This window comes from Aethalodelphis obliquidens, unplaced genomic scaffold, assembly GCF_003676395.1.
Source record: "Aethalodelphis obliquidens isolate GAN/ISIS:26980383/991018 unplaced genomic scaffold, ASM367639v1 scaffold72, whole genome shotgun sequence".
Lineage (NCBI taxonomy): Eukaryota > Metazoa > Chordata > Mammalia > Artiodactyla > Delphinidae > Aethalodelphis > Aethalodelphis obliquidens.
Window position 1 is genome coordinate 11,283,954 of NW_020838016.1, and position 20,912 is coordinate 11,304,865.

The 20,912-nt window shown below is 38.8% G+C and overlaps 1 long non-coding RNA gene across 1 annotated transcript in view; it reads left to right on the forward strand.

The window, feature by feature from the left end:
- The window catches only part of LOC113612086 (uncharacterized), a 90,425-nt gene extending 77,920 nt beyond the window's left edge, over window positions 1-12,505 (forward strand). The window contains exon 3 of the long non-coding RNA XR_003429717.1: window positions 12,212-12,505. This is a non-coding gene — a long non-coding RNA (uncharacterized LOC113612086). The remainder of the gene's footprint in view (window positions 1-12,211) is intronic.
- The last annotated feature ends 8,407 nt before the right edge of the window (window positions 12,506-20,912 follow it).

Here is a 20,912-nt window from a genome sequence, read left to right on the forward strand (position 1 = left end):
AGTTCAGCACCCTATGTCCACTGAAAAACATTTTTTTTGGTTGTCCCTTTTTTTTTTAAATTTTTGTTTTTTATTGAAGTATAGTTGATTTACAATGTTGTGTTAGTTTCTGGCGTGCAGCACAGTGATTCAGATATATATATATATATATATATATATATATATATATATATATATATATATATATATGTATATATATATTCTTTTTCAGATTCTTTTCCCTTATAGGTTATTACAAAATACTGAGTATAGTTCCCTGTGTTATACAGTAGGTCCTTGTTGGTTATCTATTTTATATATAGTAGTATATATATGTTAATTCCATCCTCCTAATTTATCCCTCCCCCTGCACCTTGCCCTTTGGTAACTGTAAGTTTATTTTATATGTCTGTGAGACTATTTCTGTTTTGTAAATGAGTTTGTATCTTTTTTTTCCACTGAAAAACATTTTAATCTTTATTTGATCAGTAACTACAAAGGTGTGGTGGTAGTGGAATTGTAGGTGTATTCTTAAAGTATGGATTTGAGAGGTGGATATCATATTCACAGGGAGATTGCGAAAGGTTCAAAAAGGAGGTGACTCATATGCAGGTTGAAGCATGCGGTTGTATAATTACAACACATGTACCTTCATAACATTGCATTCATTTTTGAATTTGTATGTATAGGCATTCAACGCATACGGTTCTAAAACATTCTTTTTTGACTTAAAAGTGTATCATGAATATTTGTCCAACTTGGTCAATACAGATATACTTTGTTCATTTTAATAGTGGACTGATTTTTTGTTGTATGGCTGAATTCTAATTGTTTTAACCAATCTCCTGTGGACAGACTTTTGTTATCTCTATTCATTGTTATAGCAAATGATACTGCAATGACTGTGTGTGTGTGTGTGTGTGTGTGTGTGTGTGTGTGTGTGTGTTTGTACACATGTAGGAGTATATCTATGAGATTGATTCCTCAAAACTAAACTTTCTGGGTTGACATGTATGCACATTTGGAATTTTGAGTTATTGTCTAATTGCCCTTTAAAATCCTTATACTGATTTAGAATTTCACCTACATTTGAGAATGACTCTTTTCACCCCCTCACAGATTTATAAGACATTCTAAGTGATAATTCGTATAGACTAGATATTTTGATTTACATTTATCTAATCATTATTGAGGTGGTCATCCTGTATGTTTATTAGTTATTTGCTTTTTCCCATAAATTTCCACATTGTAACTGATTTTTAGAAAAATTATTTTCATAAATGATATTCTAATAGCTGTAGTTTTGTTTTTCATTTTCACACTGCTAAACCTCTGGAACCTGGTTTTGAATAAGGCATGAGGCAGGGGTCTAGGTTTACTTATTTTACAAATAATTAGCAAATTCTTCCAATACTAGTTGTGGACAAAATAATTAACCCACTCATTTGAATTGTCACCTTTATAATATTAAAAATTCTCTTATGCCTAGGTCAGTATCTGTATTCTCTTTTCTTCCATCTGAAGAAGAAACTTCCTTGTTGGCTAGTTTTCTGTGTGGCAGGAATTGTGAGGAGTGCACATCCTGCACAGAAGAAATAGTCAGTGCAAAGGCTCAGGGCCATGGGGCAAGTGCTTTGTAAAATGCAAAAATTTTAGTGTGGTTGGAGTTTTAAGTGTAGGAAAAAAAACTACAAACATTATTAGGAAGTCCCAAGCGAAACTAATGAAAAAAAAATACTGTAAATAAAACAGCACTCTCCAACAGAAACGTAATATTTATCCATTTCGATTTGTTTTAGATCATACATACTTGGCCTTATTTCATCCCTTTGTTATTTTTTTATAGAAGGTCAGTATATTTAAGTACAACTTTTTAATGTCTTTGCCTTTAACTCATTATTGTTAGCTTCTCAAAGTAAACTTTTTTTTCAGTTATATTTCAGTAGTTTTCCTCTCTCTCCTTGGGAAGAAGAAATACTGAGAAAAAAATGTTCTGGGATTTTGGTGTTTGTATCTAATCTTCCTGAACTTCTCAGTTTCTTCCTTCATTCCTTCCTCCCTCCTTCCCTTGCTTGCTTGCTTCCTTCCTTCCTTCCTTCCTTCCTTCCTTTCTTTTGAGTTCAAGCAGAACCTAAACATAAGATCATATGACAGCGGGAGAGAGGGCATACATGCAGACAGAAATTATGTTACAATCTTTGTCATCAATTTTTCATCCTTAATGTTGACTTTTTTGTAAAACAAATGTAAACATAGTATCTTGCATGATGACACGTCCAAAAGTTTCCTATTACTCCTAGATCTTTCCATCACAGTTATCAAATTTAATTCAAATAAACAAAAAAAGCCCAACGCACAGCTCACTTTTTTTCTTGGTGAGAACATCATTCTCTTTTTACTCTCTCTTTTCCTGTTTCCCTCCTGTCAGGTATCCAGACAGCTGCAGGCAAGAAAAACACTTTCAAAAGTTATTTTGACTTAAATCAGCATCACTTCCAAGGTTTTACCATTAAAATGTAATTAAAATGTCATAATACTTACTTTTAAATTGCTGATTTAAATTCACACATCTCAGTGTAGTCTAAGTTTTTCAAAAACATCACCTACACCAAAGCCTCCCTACACCAAACAGACAAAAAAAAAAAAATGTTGTGTCAGATTTACTAATAAAATCAACGTACTGTTCTACAACTCCAAAATATTCACTGAAAGAAATTTAAGTTCCTTTTCTGTTGAAAGGTTGAATGTTTAAAGTTATTTCCTTACCAACATCACAGGTACGGTACACAGATTCCTGGGAAAATAACATAAGAGGAATGTGAGAGTATGCTATTCATGATTGGTAGCTTCAAAGCCCTGCACTAGAACACTATGTAAATATGCCAAATTGACTGTTGCAGAATAGACAACTTGTTGTGAAATTTTGGACATTTTCCACACCCAGTGGTGCCAGACCCTGGAGGGGGTGGGCATTCTGGTCCAGGAGCAAATAAACAAGTCAATAGAAAAACTAATTGTTTGAAAGACTGACCTCTGAACAAGGGTATCTCTGAGCTCCCCAAAGGGTCAACTTGGATTTGGGAAATATTTCAGTTCTCCCTGTGACATGTAAACTTGGGTGCTGATCAAAGTGCTTTGTTTTGGTATCTAAAAGCTCAATCTCTGAGACTGTGCCAAAGGTTTTGCTGTCATGATGTGTGGGGTATATTAGCTAGCGCTGCTAGCTTGAGAAATCCACATGTTGTTCAAAAGCAGAGAATTTGCTGCTTACCATTCTCCTCCCTGGTTCTGTATAATGAAAAATTCGTGACAAAAAACTATTCTTTTTTTGTTTGCTAATAGACTTAGAAAAGAATCAGGGAGCAGCCCTCTTAGTACTGAGGTACTTGGAGAGCCCAGGGAAGACAGTGACTCTGTTGAAATAAAAGAAAATTATAAAAAAGACTCCACGAAGACCACTAATGTGAGTCCCAAACAGTTGAGTTGCAGCTTAGGTTGAATGTTTGGGGGTGTCTGACACTTGCTTTTCACATTTCTATTTATAAAAGGGAAGCGAACAGGCTGTGATGTTTCTTGTTTTCTGGAAAAGTATTAGGAACTTGTTAATTATGGTAGAGTGAACATGGCAGGAAAAGGAAAAATATAATTTTAAGTATAATGGTGCACGCTGGAAACACAGATTGGCAAGCATATGGGGTTCTGGCATCTGGACAGAAGGCTTCGTAACCATCTGCTTCTCAGAGGTTGTTTTGGCAATTTTTGCAACAATTCCAGTGATTCACAGGTCTGGGCTAAGGATGTCAGAAAGCAGCTAAAGAGGGCACAGGTACATAGAGGCAGTTACTGGGTTTTCGGTCCATACGTTAGTTTCAGTGTTGTGAGTGTTGTCACTTTAAGATGGTCTATGTGCCAGTACTTCATTGTGATGGCAGCAGATGTTCCTTCATGCTAATATTTTTTCCCAATTTTATTCACCCAGTGACACTCATTTTTCGCCTCAGAATTAATTTGGTATATTGCCTCCGCTGGCTGCGGAGATGTGAGGAATATGTGAAGGGACTCGTGTTTTTGTGCTGCTGTTGGTTCTGAAGCGTGGAGACCTAATGAGTAACCTCCAACTCTCCTTGACTTTCTCATTATACCAATGTTCCCTGGGGATTTTGAGACTTACAGCATGTTACTAATAGTGTGATGTCATGTAATATTCTAATAAGAACTCACATGCATAGAAAGTCATTTGACACAGGACCTTTGTGGTTAGTCGTAAAGCAAAATATTAACTAGCATGACACATTATAAATTGAAAATCTATATCAGTCTTTTTTAATTGAAGTATAGTTGATTTACAATGTTTTGTTACTTTCAGGTATATAACAAAGTGATTCAGTTATATCTATCCTTTTTCAGATTCTTTTCCATTATAGCTTATTACAAGATATTAAATATAGTTCCCTCTACGATACAGTAGGTCCTTGTTGTTTGTCTATTTTTTTTTTCTTTTTTTTGTGGTACGCGGGCCTCTCACTGTTGTGGCCTCTCCCGTTGCAGAGCACAGGCTCCAGACGCTCAGGCTCAGTGGCCATGGCTCACGGGCCCAGCCGCTCTGCGGCATGTGGGATCCTCCCGGACCGGGGCACGAACCCGTGTCCCCTGCATCGGCAGACAGACTCTCAACCACTGCGCCACCAGGGAAGCCCTGTTTGTCTATTTTATATATAGTAGTGTGTATTTGCTAATCCCAAACTCCTAGTTTCTCCTTCTGCCACCCTTTTCCCATTCTGTAACGTAAGTTTGTTTTCTATGTCTGTGAGTCTGTTTCTGTTTTGTAAATAGGTTAGTTCATTTGTATCATTATTTTAGATTCCACATATATGATATCATATATTCCTCTTTGTCTGGCTTACTTCACTTAGTATGATAATCTCTAGATCTATCCATGTTGCTGCAAATGGCATGATTTCATCATTTTTTATGGCTCAGTAGTATTCCATTGTATATATATATATATATATATATATATATATATATATATATATATATATATATATATATGCCACATCTTCTTTATCCCTTCCTCTGCTGATGGACACTTAGGTTGCTTCCATGTCTTGGCTATTGTAAATAGTGCCACTTATGAACACTGGGGTGCATGTATCTTTTCAAATTAGGGTTTTCATCTTTTCTGGATATATACCTAGTCTATGTCATTTTTTCATTATAAAAATACTAGTTCTTGAGCATTTACAATGTGTCAGGTAATAGGATAGATGTTTGAAATGTAAGATTGTCAATACCAGGATGGGAGTAGAAGGGCTGGTGGTGAGAATGAAAAAATGGGAGTGGGAGAGCCCTCTGCAGGACCATTTGGCAGTGTCCCTCAATGTCCTAAATGCATGTGTCCTATGACTACCCAGCCCTACCTCATTCTTCTTCTAAGACTCTATCTGTCCTTTAGAAATATTATCACATACTCATACGGCTATATATGCTAACCACAAGATTATTTTTAATGGAGAATAATTGAGAGCAACCTAAATGTCAATCAATAGAAAAATGGTTAAATAAATTTTGGAAATGCCATACTATGGAATATCATATGCTATTTTAAAAAGTGAGATTGATCCACAAGGACTGACATGGAAAGATATCCATGGTCTATTTTTAAGTTAAAAAAAAAAACTTTAGAAGAATACATACAGCATATTCCTACTTCTTTGTAAAAACCAATGTTTATTTATTTAAATGTGTAAATGTACAGAAGATATGTACAGTGGACCAAGTGTTGGAACCCTTCCAAAATTCATATTTTGAAACCCCAATCTCCAGTGTGATGGTATTTGAAGGGTCTTTGGGAGGTAATTGGATTTAGGTGAGATCATGAGAGTGGTCACGATGGCATTAGTGTCTTTATAAAAACAGACCAGAACCTCTGCCCCCTCACCCTCTATTGTGGAGGAAACAGTGAGAAATTGGCCATCTGCAAGCCAGGCAGACGGTACTCACCAGAAAGCAGCCATGCTGGCACCCTGATCTCAGACTTCCCAGCCTTCAGAACTGAGACAAATAAATATCTGTTGTTTAAGCCTTCCAGTCTGGGGTATTTTGTTACAGCGGCCTGAGCTGAGATGATATGGAAGGATTCTAGGTAGACTCTAAATACTACGTGATTACCTCTGGGGGTGAGATGAGGTGGGCAGAGGGAGAAAGTCTCCTTTTTTCAATATATACTTCTTTATTGTTTGAATCTTTCTCAAATATCCATTATATTCGTAGAGGAAGGAAGGCAGGAAGGCAGGAAGGAAGGAAGGGAGGGAGGGACTTAGGGAGAGAGGGAGGGAGGGAGAGAGAGAGGGAGGGAGGGAAAACACCACTGGGATGTCCCAAAGTCCATGTTGCATTTTTAGGAGTTCTGTTTACCCACTTGCAGAATATTGAATATCAGCTTCTTAGGCCACTTCTTCCTTGGATGATCTTAAGAATAAAACTCTCGTGTCCTCAGCTCCTCCTATGATAAATGGGCTTTACGGAAGAGCATGTTGTGTTTTGTGAAATATTTTCAGATGTATTGCCGAGGAAGACGTAAAACAGGATATTCAGTTGGAATTGGACTAAGTTCCTGTTTTAAGGAATCAGTTTCTAGAGTCACGCCTCCCTCGTCTATTATGTCTCTTTCCCTTTTTTCCGTCTAGATTAAGCCCTAGTGGAGCCCTGTAACACAGGTCACTTCTTTATCTATTAAGCCGAGCCATCAGTGATTACCTGTTTCCTTTTGTGTCAAAATGTTTGGCCTTAATTTTCTCTCCAGACTATATGTAGATGATTTAATTTTTATTTATTTATTTTTTTTTTGCGGTACGTGGGCCTCTCACTGTTGTGGCCTCTCCCGTTGCGGAGCACAGGCTCCGGACGCGCAGGCTCAGCGGCCATGGCTCACAGGCCCAGCCGCTCCGCGGCATGTGGGATCTTCCCGGACCGGGGCACGAACCCGTGTCCCCTGCATCGGCAGGCGGACTCTCATCCACTGCACCACCAGGGAAGCCCTATGATTTAATTTTTATTTTGACCTTGTGAGAAATTCCAGAGGATACTTTTGGTTCTAAGACATCAAGAGAACCTCTCAGGATTTTGGTGGTTGCTATAAATGAATCAACCATTAATAAAATAAACTGAGTAGAAAGATAACTTATAAAACAATAGATGTTATTGCTCTTTGAAGAGCAAAATCATAGTCTACAAAGAGAAGTGCTTCTTTTGTAAACTATTATGTTTGTTTTATAAAAATTAATATGGGATCCTGACACAATACATACAAAACTTTCTCATATATTACTGTTCATTACCAGGAAATAATCAGGAACAATCAAAATAACTTTGAATATTTGTACAGGCTATCAGTAATGGGGAAAAATATAGTTATCCATAAAAGAATCCAATTATGTGTTTATTTATTTAAAAATTTTTTAATTGAGATATAATTGACATGTAACATTATATTAGTTTTGGGGTACAACACAATGACTCCATATTGGTGTATATTGCTCCATGATCACCGCAATAAGTCTAGTTAACATTCATCACCTCACATAGTTACAAATCTATTTTTCTTATGATAAGAACTTTTAAGATCTATTCTGTTAGCAACTTTCAAATATACAATACAGTATTATTAACTGTAGTCACCATGCTGTACATTACATTCCCATGACATTTAGTTTACAACTGGAGGTTTGTACCTTTTGACCCTGTTCACCTATTTTGTCCATCTCCCACTCCCCCACCCCACCTCTGGCAACCATCAATCTCTTCTCTGTATCTATGAGTTTTTTTGTTTTTGTTTAGATTCCACATATAAGTGAGAGCATACAGCATTTGTCTTTCTCTGACTTATTTCACTAAACATAATCCCCTCCAAGTCCATCCATGTTGTCACAAATTGCAAGATTTCCTTCATTTTTTTTTTTTTTTTTTTTGCAGTACGCGGGCCTCTCACTGTTGTGGCCTCTCCCGTTGCGGAGCAACAGGCTCCGGATGCGCAGGCTCAGCGGCCACGGTTCACGGGCCCAGCCGCTCCGCGGCATGTGGGATCTTCCCGGACCAGGGCACAAACCCGTGTCCCCTGCATCGGCAGGCGGACTCTCAACCACTGCGCCACCAGGGAAGCCCGATTTCCTTCATTTTTATGGTTGAATAATATTACGTTGTGTGTGTGTCTATACACGTATAGTATAGAAACATACAGTTTCTTTAGCCATTCATCCATCAGTGAACACGGGTTACTTTATATCTCGGCTACAGTGAATAATGCTGCAGTAACATGGGGGTGCATGAATCTTTTTGAGTTAGTGTTTTCATTTTTTCCAGATAAACACAAAAGTGGAATTGCTGGATCATATGGTAGTTCTATTTTTAATTTTGGAGGGAAACTCTATACTGTTTTCCCTAGTGGCTGCACCTATTTTCATTTATTTTTTAATAATTTTCTTAACAAGCCAAGTCCTCAAAAGTATGAATGGCATTTATTGGGTTTTCTTCATTTACTTGTTGTTTATTAACAATGCATTAATAATAAACTTAAGCCTACAAATGGTTTCAAAGTGGTTGCTGATTATTTTGTTTCTTTATTATTCATTCATACATTGAGTTTAGGAAAGCCTGCCAGACTTGTCAGCTCATTTGCAGATAGTCTCCAGGGATGACCTTGACCATCAGGATTTAAGTAAAACTGCTCCAACTTCCATCACAAGACTAGGAGACCCTGTAAGAAATTCTGTTCCCATCTTAATATTTCAGGGTTCTTTGTAAGATTTAAATTTATCATTGTCTCCTCTTGCTCTACTTTTAGTGTCTGCCAGACTTTCAACTCTCGGGCATTCTGTTACCTTCATGCCTAGCATTGACCCACACTGGACACCTCCCAGATTGTTTCACCTTTCAAAGGTCCATCCTCACGAGACTGCATGTGCAGCCAACTTATGCTGGTGGTTGGGGAGTAACTCAAGAATAATTAGTTCATTAATGCCCCAGCTGCCTCTTGGAAATCCCTGTTCTCTGCTCATCTCCCTGGCTTCACCCACAGAGGGAGGACCACTGCATACAGTCATCCTGTTGGGCATTTTCTTCTCCCTCTTCCTCCTTAGACCCTTCATCATGTATGATGATGTTAAGCTTCAAGCTGCCCTTGAAGCTTAAACTTCTTCTTACATAAACTCTGCTAAACAATTCAGTAACTTTTGTTTAACTTATCTGGCTGATGGACTGTGCCGGAGTGCTTCACTTTTTATATGTAGGAAGGAGTTTTTCTGAACACACAGTGTCCCAAAGGGAGAAAACGATCTCATTCTCCTAGAGGATGGGGACTCTAGTTATGCGCAGTTTTAAACAGCAATTTCTACCCTCTTGGCTACATTCTCTGTCTGTCTGTCTGTCTGTCTGTCTCTCTCCTTTCTTTCTCTGTTGCTCTCTCTTTTGTTGCTCCTCTCTTTCCATCTGTCTCTATTTATCGACAGACCCAACCATCTACACAGTATCACAAATGTGTGAGCAAGGGCAAAGCTCATATACACATGTACTCAAACATGACCTCAGCCGTCTCTGAGCTCACTTTTCCAAAAGGCGTGTAAGAAAATATCATGTGGGCAAGTAAGCTCTTGTAAATGTGGGAAAATTCTTAGATGGATTGCTTCTCACATATGCCCCTCTGGATGATAAAGCAGGGGGATCCTATGAAGATTGTTTTACTGCTGAGTAAGTGGTAAATTATCAGAAGCCTTCACAGATTGATAGAGTTTTGGAGAGAGAGAGAAATAGAACCCCAAACTGAAATCCCTTTGCCACATGGTCACTTTACACCTCTGCTTATATACCTCTAGGAATGTAAGCTTCGTTCCTTTGCAAGAGAGCCAGTTTTATTTTTTCAATAGTCCTAATTGTAAATGTTCCCTTTACATCGCATCAAAATGTGACTCTGTACCATCCACTCACGGGCCTTGGCTTTGTTCTGTGGAGTCTCATAAAATAAGCTTATTCATTCTTTCAAAGAATAGCATTTCAGACATTTGAAAATAACTCTCATTAACTCCCTGAAGTCATCTCTTTTCAGGTTAAACACCTCTTTTTTCTTCAGGAATGTCTTTTATGTTGCAGCTTCCAAAACCCTCATGTTCCTCACTCTAGTGCTTTGGAGCCATTCCTTTGCATCACTGTACACTCTCAAAATGCCATATCCAGTTGAATGATACCCACAAAGCAGACGGATAAATGCTGACAGAATTTAATGTAACTGAGCCCCTACACTATATTCAGTGCCGAGTCCAGAGAAACTATCCCATCTTTCATCTGGACATTACACTTTCATTAATGCAATATAAGATTGCATTAGCTTTACTGTAAATCAAATGGGCTTATCATATAACATGTCCTGATCATTTCCTCTTAATCTCCGTCCCTTTGTCTGAATCTGGACATCAGATTTCCTGAATCACGATGCAAAGTTTTACATTTATCCTCACTTCATTTTGTTGATTTCATCTCATGTTTTCACCTTGTTGAAATTTTGAATCTCTATCCTATCATCAAAAGTACCAGTTTTCCCACCACTCTTTGGGACATGTTTTTGCCTTTGTTCGAGGATTTGATTTTTTCAATGAAAGTCCATTGCAATGATGGAACCTGGATTTCTTTGTTTCTGGCTCTGACTGGTACTACAGGACCACATGTCTTTTGGGGAGATCACAGGATGTGATCACACCTGGTTCTACACAAGTACGGTCAGCCACAGTGTGGATCTGTGAAGTTGTCCTCCCCTCTCCCACCTCCTGTGGGCCTATTAAGCACCTTCATACGGAAATTCCGACTACTATCGCCACTCAGTACCTGTGCGAGCATGGCCGTTGCCACCCGTTTCCAGGCAACAGGCACTGTGGTCTCTCCCAGGTCCTCCTGTCACTTCTGTTGCCCTGAATCACTAAAGGTGCTACAACTCTGAGTGTTCAGTAACAAAATAAGGGGTGAATACATCCTTCGAACTGCAGTGTTTTATATGCCCCGGTGTCCAACCGCATTTTAACAGAAATTGCTCGTATCAGTCGGTTTTGTTTCTCACTGTGACAATGCTGCCCAACAAATAACACCAAAATATGTGTGGCTTACAAAAATCAGTGTTGAATTTTTACTTTTGGATTCATGGGATGGCTATGGCTCTGCTGGGCTCGAGTAGCATTGCCTGGGCTTAGGCTGCAGGTTGCGTTCAGACATAGGTTCTTATGGAAACGGCAGAAGCTCGAGTACTGAATGGAAATAAATGATGCCTTATAAGGCCTCAGAAAACACTGTAACTTTCATCCATATCCTATTGGCCCAAACAAGTCACGTGGCCAAGAAGTATATACTCCAGTCACAGTGAACCATGGTGAGGACAGGAAGGAAAGGAATCTTTGGAGACACATCTTTCATTTTGATACAGCCTTCTCTTTCACTCTCTTCTTATATACTACAGGAGTCTAGAGAGGGCAGCAGAAGAATCCCTTTGACAAATGCCATATCAGAATCACCTCTTCACCCTGAGGCATAGAGCTTTGTCACTGAGTCAAGCCTATGTTTCCATTTCAAGATATTTTGTCTTCCCGAGAGTGTCCTAATAAAGAGATGCCAGCAGGCCTGCTCCACCAGTTCCCCAGGCGTGTCCAGACCTGTTTGAAACTAGCAGTAGGTATATTTATGCTCAAGCTGAGGAGGGCTTTGCACCCTTTGATACCTTCTAAATCAACCTATTTGTGGAAAGAGGTGGGACTCCCTAGGGTACCACAGGAAAGCAACTTTTTTTCCCCTCCATCTGCCTCTTTTATCCAGCTCAGGGCACCAGTTTTCCCCCCAACTCTTTGGATAAAAAGTTGAGTAGATTCGTTGACTTATCTTGTCACTCTCAGATAATGGGCTATCTTCCAGTCGTTTCTGCGTATTAAGATCACGTCACTTCGGTAATTAACATGTTCAGTCCAATACGAGATCCAAGCTCCAAACCTCTCTCTGTTTTTCCAGCTTGGCTTGGCTGCGGCCGCAGAAGCCTACCGGGCGGTGAGCACGTGGTCAGCTTCTTCTCTATGTTCTTAAGTGTCTACCCCTCCCCCACTCTGTAGGCTGCCCTGACCCTCCGAGAAGGAAAGCAGGTAGGAGGAGAGGTAAGGGGCAAGGTTGACTAAGGAAATCTGACCTTGGTTTCTTGTGGCCTTGGCAGGTATTTAAAGCTGAAATTTTCTCTCGTGGGGACATCTGTGATCGTCTTGCCTGAGTACCCAGATGAATCCCTTGATGTGGTAAGAGCCACCCCTGCAAATGGTTGCTTATAATGTCCTCCCACTCCCACCCCCACTCTGGCCTCTTTCTGCTGACATAGCCTTACCCTGGCAATGCCCAGGTAGACTGCTCTATAGTAGTGCTGGGCTGCACCCCACAGGCCCGCAAGCTCTGTACTTGCCCAGCTTCAAGACTGAAGAAAGAGCCCGGAGTCAGCGAAAGAGACATTAATGGTTTAGTGGATAAGAGGATCTTAACACATCTGAAGTAAGGTCCTGGAGCGACACCCCATTGTGGGACAGACAGTGGGCAGGACATGGTGGCCGTCTTTGATCCCTTGGGGGAGGAGGAGGTTACCAGTTATGGGGGAATTGATATCAGGTGGGCTCATCAGTTACCAGAGGAAGAAGCAGAGGGGTACACCCCTTACCACCCCTTTGATAAGAAAAATCACCTGCTGGGGCCTGGAGCAAGTATGTCAGAAGGTCAGTCATGTGTGTAGGGTGTAGGTGAAGCAGGCACTGGTCTCTCAGGGGATGTACAGAGAGCAAGAGAATAGCCACCTCGAGTGGCCTGACTCTACAAGTAGGCTTCACATTGGGACTTTGGGAAACACACACACACATGTTTGATCTGCCATCAGCGGTACTGCAGGCATTTCCCAAATCCTACGTTTTCATCATTGCTGCAAAATGTTTCAGCTAGGACCTTGTCAAAAATGAGACACCATTTTACTGTAGATCTTAATTTCCAAAGCGCTCCTCTGCATCATCCCCAGGAAGCTCCTTGCACATAACTGAAGGTCAAAGGAAAGGACTTCTTTTCCCTGCCCTCCCCAATAGCAGGGGGCACGGCTGGAGGGGAGGGGGTATGTGAGGTACACTGCCACAGCACATCGGCGACTTTCTTCAATGAGACGCTTTTGTCTTCTTCAACCATCATCTTGTTAAACCTCAGGGTGGGTGTTGGCTAATGATACAGAACACGTTTTTGGTCCCTCTTTGGTAAGTCTTACTTAAGTTGTGTAGTATCCTCATATTGGAGTGTGAAGATACCTCCAAGGTATGGCAGCATTCTTTTTATTAAACCTAGGATCATAAACTCTTTGAACTTGAAGAGATCTGAACATCTCATTCATTTTATAAATGAGATAATCAAGTCTCTGAGAACTTAAGCAAATGTTGCAAGGTTACACAGCTTTCTGGTATTAAAGTACTCAAGCTGTGTATAATCTGTGGTCTTCATAACCTCTCTATCCTCAAATTGATCACCTTTAAAATGGGCTAATAATTATACAACAGAAGGTGGCAAGTCAGGGCTTACAGGAAAGGTTAAATGACTTCAAGTGTTGAAAGCTTTTAGCAGAATGTGGTACAGAGGAAGCACTCAGTGATGACCCTTTCTTCTCTTTTCTCTTTCTTCCTTCCTTCTCTTTTAACTTCCACTTTCTCCAAAGATTCATGTGTGCAATATTGGGTATACAAGCAAGAAGAACAAAAAATGCCATTAATCACAAATCAATTTGGCAAAAATCATCTTCACTGTTATAAAGCCTAGTTTTATCCTTTATACTTTAAAGTTATAAAGGTATATGTAACAGGAACTTCCAAACTGCAACATTACCTCTTCTCTGTCTATAACAGCAAATTATTTAAGAAAATCTAAATGTCCAAAAGCAAAGGAATGTTTAAAGGAATTAATGGACATCTGTACAATGAAATATGACATGGACACTAAAATCTCATAGACAAACATAGAAATGTATTAAATGAACAAAAAACATTTTTCAAAACTGTGGTATAGTGTGATATCAATTTTTAAAATAAACATTTTTATTTTTATTTTATTCACTTATATTTTATTTCTGGAAGGATAAACCTGAGGTTGTGAACCACAGTGGTCATCTTCTGGTTGGGAGCTATTGGTGTTTTTATTTTTATACTTATCTGTGTTTCCCAAACATTTGTACAATAAACTTTTTTTTCTTAAAGTACATGAAAAAGGGTGGGAGGTGATTGTGAAGCTGAAAAACAGTGTGAACTTTAAAATAAATGGGTTTTGTCAGAATTATGCTTTATTGGCCAGAGGAAGACCTAACCTAACCCCACAGATATGCAGGAGGCTGTGCTCACTTATTCTCTGCCCAGGAGTGATGGTAGAAATGTCGAGAATAAGAGGCTCTTTCAACCAGGAGCAGATGTTTAGTCTGAGCACAAGCTTCCGAGGCTTCATATCATGCTTAGAAAACTGTTGTATAAAGATGGTAAATCTGACAGGAGAAGTAAAGGAATACTCCCAGTCAGTGAAACAGTTTTAAATGTCTGCTTTTCCGAAGAGGTTGATGAGAAATAATAGTTTCTCCACTCATTTCATTTTTCGCTAAAGAAGCCGAGATAGAAAAGTAAATGTGACGTAATAGAAAAATAGAAGGGACAACAGGCTGAACATACTGTTTTTTTTGATGTGCAAGGGAGGGACCATTACACTCCCAGTGGGGAGAACTCTTCGATATCACTCGGAGGGCATCCGTGTAACAAGTAAGTGTTCAAACACTCACAAAATGGCTGTGGGTGAATTCAGTGAGACTGCTAAAAAGGTTTGCAAATTTGGTACGTCACTGAAAGGCAGGAAAAAAATCTCTATCTAAAATTGAATTTAAAAATTTCTGACACTAAGAAAGGAATCAAGGATCAATGACAACTGAATTTCAAGGGATTTCTTTTAAAGATATAATGGTGGAAAAGTTGAATTTGTAATAAAATTCTTAAAACGTATATATCAAAGCTATTTACAGGCAAAAATAAAATTTCTTTTCTTTGGCCTTTATACATCTTGTGCGCATGTGTATGTGTATGTGGAGGGATGGTTCTTTGGGAGAGAAAAAGCAGAATGAACACCTGCTATTTTATAATCCTATGGAAATCTAAAATGGCATAAAATGAAATGAAAGATTGGTTCATTGGCTCATTATGGAAGAGGTTCAGACTTCGGAGCTCTTGAGACAGATCTTTATTCAAGACGGCTCAAGTCAGGCAAGTGTATCTGCAATATACAAACCACTGGTTTGTTAAACGATTCATCACACATGGGTCAGTTCCTGTTGCAAGGACCAATATTTACTCAGTGTAGAAACAGGTGGAGGCTCTATATCTTCTGTTTTGATCATGGTAATTAACTTCTGGTGTGTTGTCAAGTACCGGTCAGGGTAGTGTTATGATCCAAGATAAAGCAAGATTGACAAATTTATCCCTGGGTTAAACAATCCAAATAGCAAAAGGACATAGCAATGAGAATGGTGCTCAAGAAATCCAAATCTTGCCAAGAGTAGAGTTTATCTCAACCCAAGGAAAGACCCAGAGAAGCAGTCCAAAAAACCTCTACAGGGCTTCCCTGGTGGCGCAGTGGTTGAGAGTCCGCCTGCCGATGCAGGGGACACGGGTTCGTGCCCCGGTCCGGGAAGATCCCATATGCTGCGGAGCGGCTGGGCCCGTGAGCCACGGCCGCTGAGCCTGTGCGTCCGGAGCCTGTGCTCCGCAACGGGAGAGGCCGCAACAGTGACAGGCCCGTGTACCGCAAAAAAACCAACAAAAAACCTCTACAGGTTGGGAAGGAGAGGGAAAAGGGCAGCTTAGCAGGCAATGATCACAATTGATGCAATGATGTTTAAATGGGCCCCATAACTACTAAAACGACACCTCATTCAGAAACCCATAGAGATACAGGCTTAAAGGCCAGGAAACTGCAAAGCTGTGATAAAGCTCTCACTACCCATAATTGCTCTGCTTTAGCTAAAAGGCTGAGAGTGCATCAACATTTCAATTATTAGGCTAAATTGGTTAATATGCTTTCCAAATAATAAAATGGCTACAACTTTTCTTCGTATAGTACATATAGTTCTTTAACCAATTTCAGATATAGGGAATTGAAATGACATCCCGTGTTAAATTCTCCTTAATATTCTCCTGACTTAGGGCATTCTTTTGTTTTGCACACTTATTATAGGAAACATATGTGTTGGCCACTGATCTGTTATAATAAGGGGCAGATGTATTTAAAGTGGACAATGCATTAGTTTCTATAGAATTATGTTCACATTTACGGTGATTAAATATTAATCAGACTCCTATATCCAGTGAAATGCTAGAGGGAAAATAATAATTTAGATGGTATTCTTAGCTTCTACCATGATGTCACTTATCAAAGACATCAGTGATATCAAACAATTGCATACAAAAATGACATTTTGCCCCTAAAGGAAAGCAAAGCTGTTTTAAAAGCTTTGTAAATGTTTTAATTCTGCTAAAAGTTCTCTGAGCCCTCAAAGAGAAAGAAGTAACAAAAACGACAAAGTATTTTTGATAACCATAGTCCATTTGGGGTCTTATTAGAGTACAACTGATTAGTAATAAAATATGAACATATTACTTTTGGTTAACTGCATGAGTTTTTGATAGAGTCTAAAGACTTTTCCCTTTGCTTGTACAAAATGTGTTCGATAGTGGAGGAGAATTTTCTGCCACAATATATTTCTATCACTGAGACATAAATGGATGTTTTCAAGTTTTCAATAGAAAATACATTAATTCTCCAAGCTCTCAGATTTCAGGAAAGACTATAATTGCCAAGAGAAGAACAAAGAAAATATGAGATTTTCTACACTCTTAAAAACCCAAAGCTGTTTTGTTTTTTTTTTTTAACATCCTTATTGGAGTATAATTGCTTTACAATGTTCTGTTAGTTTCTGCTTATAACAAAGTGAATCAGTTATATTTACACATGTATTCCGTATCCCCTCCCTCTTGCATCTCCCTTCCACCCTCCTGGATAGGGAGGTCACCCTTCTAGGTGGTCACAAAGCACAGAGCTGATCTCCCTGTGCTATGTGGCTGCTTCCCACTAGCTATTTTACATTTGGTATACATGTCAATGCAACTCCTTCACTTCATCCCATCTTACACGTCCCCCTGCCCATGTCCTCCAGTCCATTCTGTACATCTACGTCTTTATTCCTGTCCTGCCCCTGTGTTCATCAGAACCTTTTTTTTTTTTTTAGATTCCATATATATGTTAGCATTCAATATTTGTTTTTCTTTTTCTGACTTACTTCACTCTGTACGACAGACTCTACGTCCATCCACCTCACTACAAATAACTCAATTTCATTTCTTTTTATGGCTGAGTAAATTTCTATTGTATATATGTGCCACATCTTCTTTAGCCATTCATCTGTCAATGGACACTTAGGTTGCTTCCACATCCTAGCTATTGTAAACAGTGCTGCAATGAACATTATGGTACATGACTCTTCTGAATTGTGGTTTTCTCAGGGTATACGCCCAGTAGTTGGATTGCAGGATCGTATGGTAGTTCAGTTTTTAGTTCTTTAAGGAACCTCCATACTGTTCTCCATAGTGGCTGTATCAATTAACACTCCCACCAACAGTGCAAGAGGGTTCCCTTTTCTCCACACCCTCTCCAGCATTTATTGTTTGCAGATTTTTTGATGATGGCCATTCTGACCAGTGTGAGGTGATACCTCATTGTAGATTTGATTTGCATTTCTCTAATGATTAGTGATGTTGAGCATCATTTCATGTGTTTGTTGGCAACCTGTATATCTTCTTTGGAGAAATGTCTATTTAGGTCTTCTGCCCATTTTTGGATTGGGTTGTTTGTTTTTTTGATATTGAGCTGCATGAGCTGCTTGTAAATTTTGTAGATTAATCCTTTGTCAGTTGCTTCATGTGCAAATATTTTCTCCCATTCTGAGGGTGGTCTTTTTGCCTTGTTTATGGTTTCCTTTGCTGTGCAAAAGCTTTTAAGTTTCATTAGGTCCCATTTGTTTATTTTTGTTTTTATTTCCACTTCTCTAGGAGGTGGGTCAAAAAGTATCTTGCTGTGATTTATGTCATAGAGTGTTTTGCCTATATTTTCCTCTCAAAGTTTTATAGTGTCTGGCCTCCATTTAGGTCTTTAATCCATTTTGAGCTTATTTTTGTGTATGGTGTTAGGAAGTGTTCTAATTACATTCTTTTACATATAGCTGTCCAGTTTTCACAGCACCACTTATTGAAGAAGCTGTCTTTTCTCCATTGTATATTCTTGCCTCCTTTATCAAAGATAAGGTGACCATATGTGCAGGGATTTGTCTCTGGACTTTCTGTCCTGTTCCATTGATCTATATTTCTGTTTTTGTGCCAGTACCATATTGTCTTGATTACTGTAGCTTTGTAGTATAGTCTGAAGTCAGGGAGCCTGATTCCTCCAGCTCCATTTTTCTTTCTCAAGATTGCTTTGGCTATTCGGGGTCTTCTGTGTTTCCATACAAATTGTGAAATTTTTTGTTCTAGTTCTGTGAAAAGTGCCATTGGTAGTTTGATAGGGATTGCATTGAATCTGTAGATTGCTTTGGATAGTATAGTCATTTTCACAATGTTTATTCTTCCAATCCAAGAACATGGTATATCTCTGCATCTGTTTGTATTATCTTTAATTTCTTTCATCAGTGTCTTACAATTTTCTGCATACAGGTTTTTTGTCTCCTTAGGTAGGTTTATTCCTAGATATTTTATTCTTTTTGTTGCTTTTAATTTTATTAATCTTTGCTTTTGTTTCCTTCATTTCTTTTTCATTTATTTCTGATCTGATCTTTATGATTTCTTTCCTTCAGCTAACTTTGGGGTCTTTTTGTTCTTCTTTCTCTAATTGCTTTAGGTGTAAAGTTAGGTTGTTTATTTGAGATGTTTCTTGTTTCTTGAGATAGGATTATATTGCTATAAATTTCCCTCTTAGAACTGCTTTTGCTGCATCCCATAGGTTTTGGGTAGTCGTGTTTTCATTGTCATTTGTTTCTAGGTATTTTTTGATTTCCCCTTTGATTTCTTCAGTAATCTCTTAGTTATTTAGTAGCATATTGTTTAGCCTCCATGTATTTGTACTTTTTACAGTTTTTTTCCTGTAATTGATATTTAGTCTCAGCATTGTGGTCAGAAAAAATACTTGATATGATTTCAATTTTCTTAAACTTACCAAGGCCTGATTTCTCTCCTAATATATGATCTATCCTGGAAAATGTTCCATGAGCACTTGAGAATAAAGTGTATTCAGTTGTTTTTGGATGGAATGTCCTATAAATATCAATTAAGTCCATCTTATTTAATGTGTCATTTAAAGCTTGTGTTTCCGTATTTATTTTCATTTTGGATGAGCTGTCCATTGGTGAAAGTGGGGTGTTAAAGTCCCCTACTATGATTGTGTTACTGTTGATTTCCCCTTTTATGGCTGTTAGCATTTGCCTTATGTTTTGAGGTGCTCCTATGTTGGGTATGTGTACGGCCCTGGGCGTCCCCGGGAGTCCCGACCAGCAGGACAAATCCTTGTGAGTCCGAGGAGGAACCTGTGGGGGTTGAAAAAAGGGGGAAGGGCAGGAGACGCGAAAGAATGGAGGCAAGACAAAATCCTGATCAAGCCTCAAACTTTTATTGCTGCGGTAGCTGTATTTATACACTGCAGAGAAAGGGGGGCGGGATTCAGAATGAGGGAAGTACTTGGCTAATCATCATTGGTGCTGCGTGCGCGGGCTTTCATTTTAGGCGCGAACTTCTATCTCAAAAATCAGGAAGAGAAGCAGGGTGTCGGCCATCTTCTAACGGCGAAAACTTCTTGGCTCCCAACAGGGTACATAAATATTTGCAATCGTTATCTTTTTCTTGGATTGACCCCTTGATCGTTATGTAGTGTCCTTCATTGTCTCTTATAATAGTCTTTATTTTAATGTCTATTTTGTCTGATGTGAGCATTGCCACTCCATCTTTCTTTTGATTTCCATTTGCATGGAATATTTTTTCCATCCCTTCACTTTCAGTCTGTATGTGTCCCTAGGTCTGAAGTGGGTCTCTTGTAGACAGCATATATACAGGTCTTGTTTTTGTGTCCATTCAGCCAGTCTATGTCTTTTGGTTGGAGCCTTTATTCCATTTACATTTAAGGTAATTATTGATATGTATGTTCCTATTACCATTTTCTTAATCGTTTTGGGTTTGTTATTAATTAAAAAAAACACATTTTATTGTGTTGCCTGCCTAGAGAAGTTCTGTTAGCATTTGTTGTAAAGCTGGTTTGGTGGTGCTGAATTTTCTTAGCTTTTGCTTGTCTGTAAAGGTTTTATTTCTCCATCGGATCTGAATGAGATCCTTGCCGGGTAAAGTGACCTTGGTTATAGGATTTTCCCTTTCATTGCTTTATATATGTCCTGCCACTCCCTTCTGGCTTGTAGAGTTTCTGCTGAAAGATCAGCTGTTAACCTTATGGGGATTCCTTTGCATGTTATTTTTTGCTTTTCTCTTGCTGCTTTTAATATTTTTTCTTTGTATTTAATTTTTGATAGTTTGAGTAATAGGTGTCTTGGTGTGTTTCTCCTTGGATTTATCCTGTATGGGACTCTCTGTGCTTCCTGGACTTGACTGACTATTTCCTTTCCCATGTTAGGGAATTATCTCTTCAAATATTTTCTCAGACCCTTTCTTTTTCTCTTCTTCTTCTGGGACCCCTATAATTTGAACATTGGTATGTTTAATGTTGTCCCAGAGGTCTCTAAGACTGTCCTCAGTTCTTTTCATTCTTTTTTTCTTTATTCTGTTCTG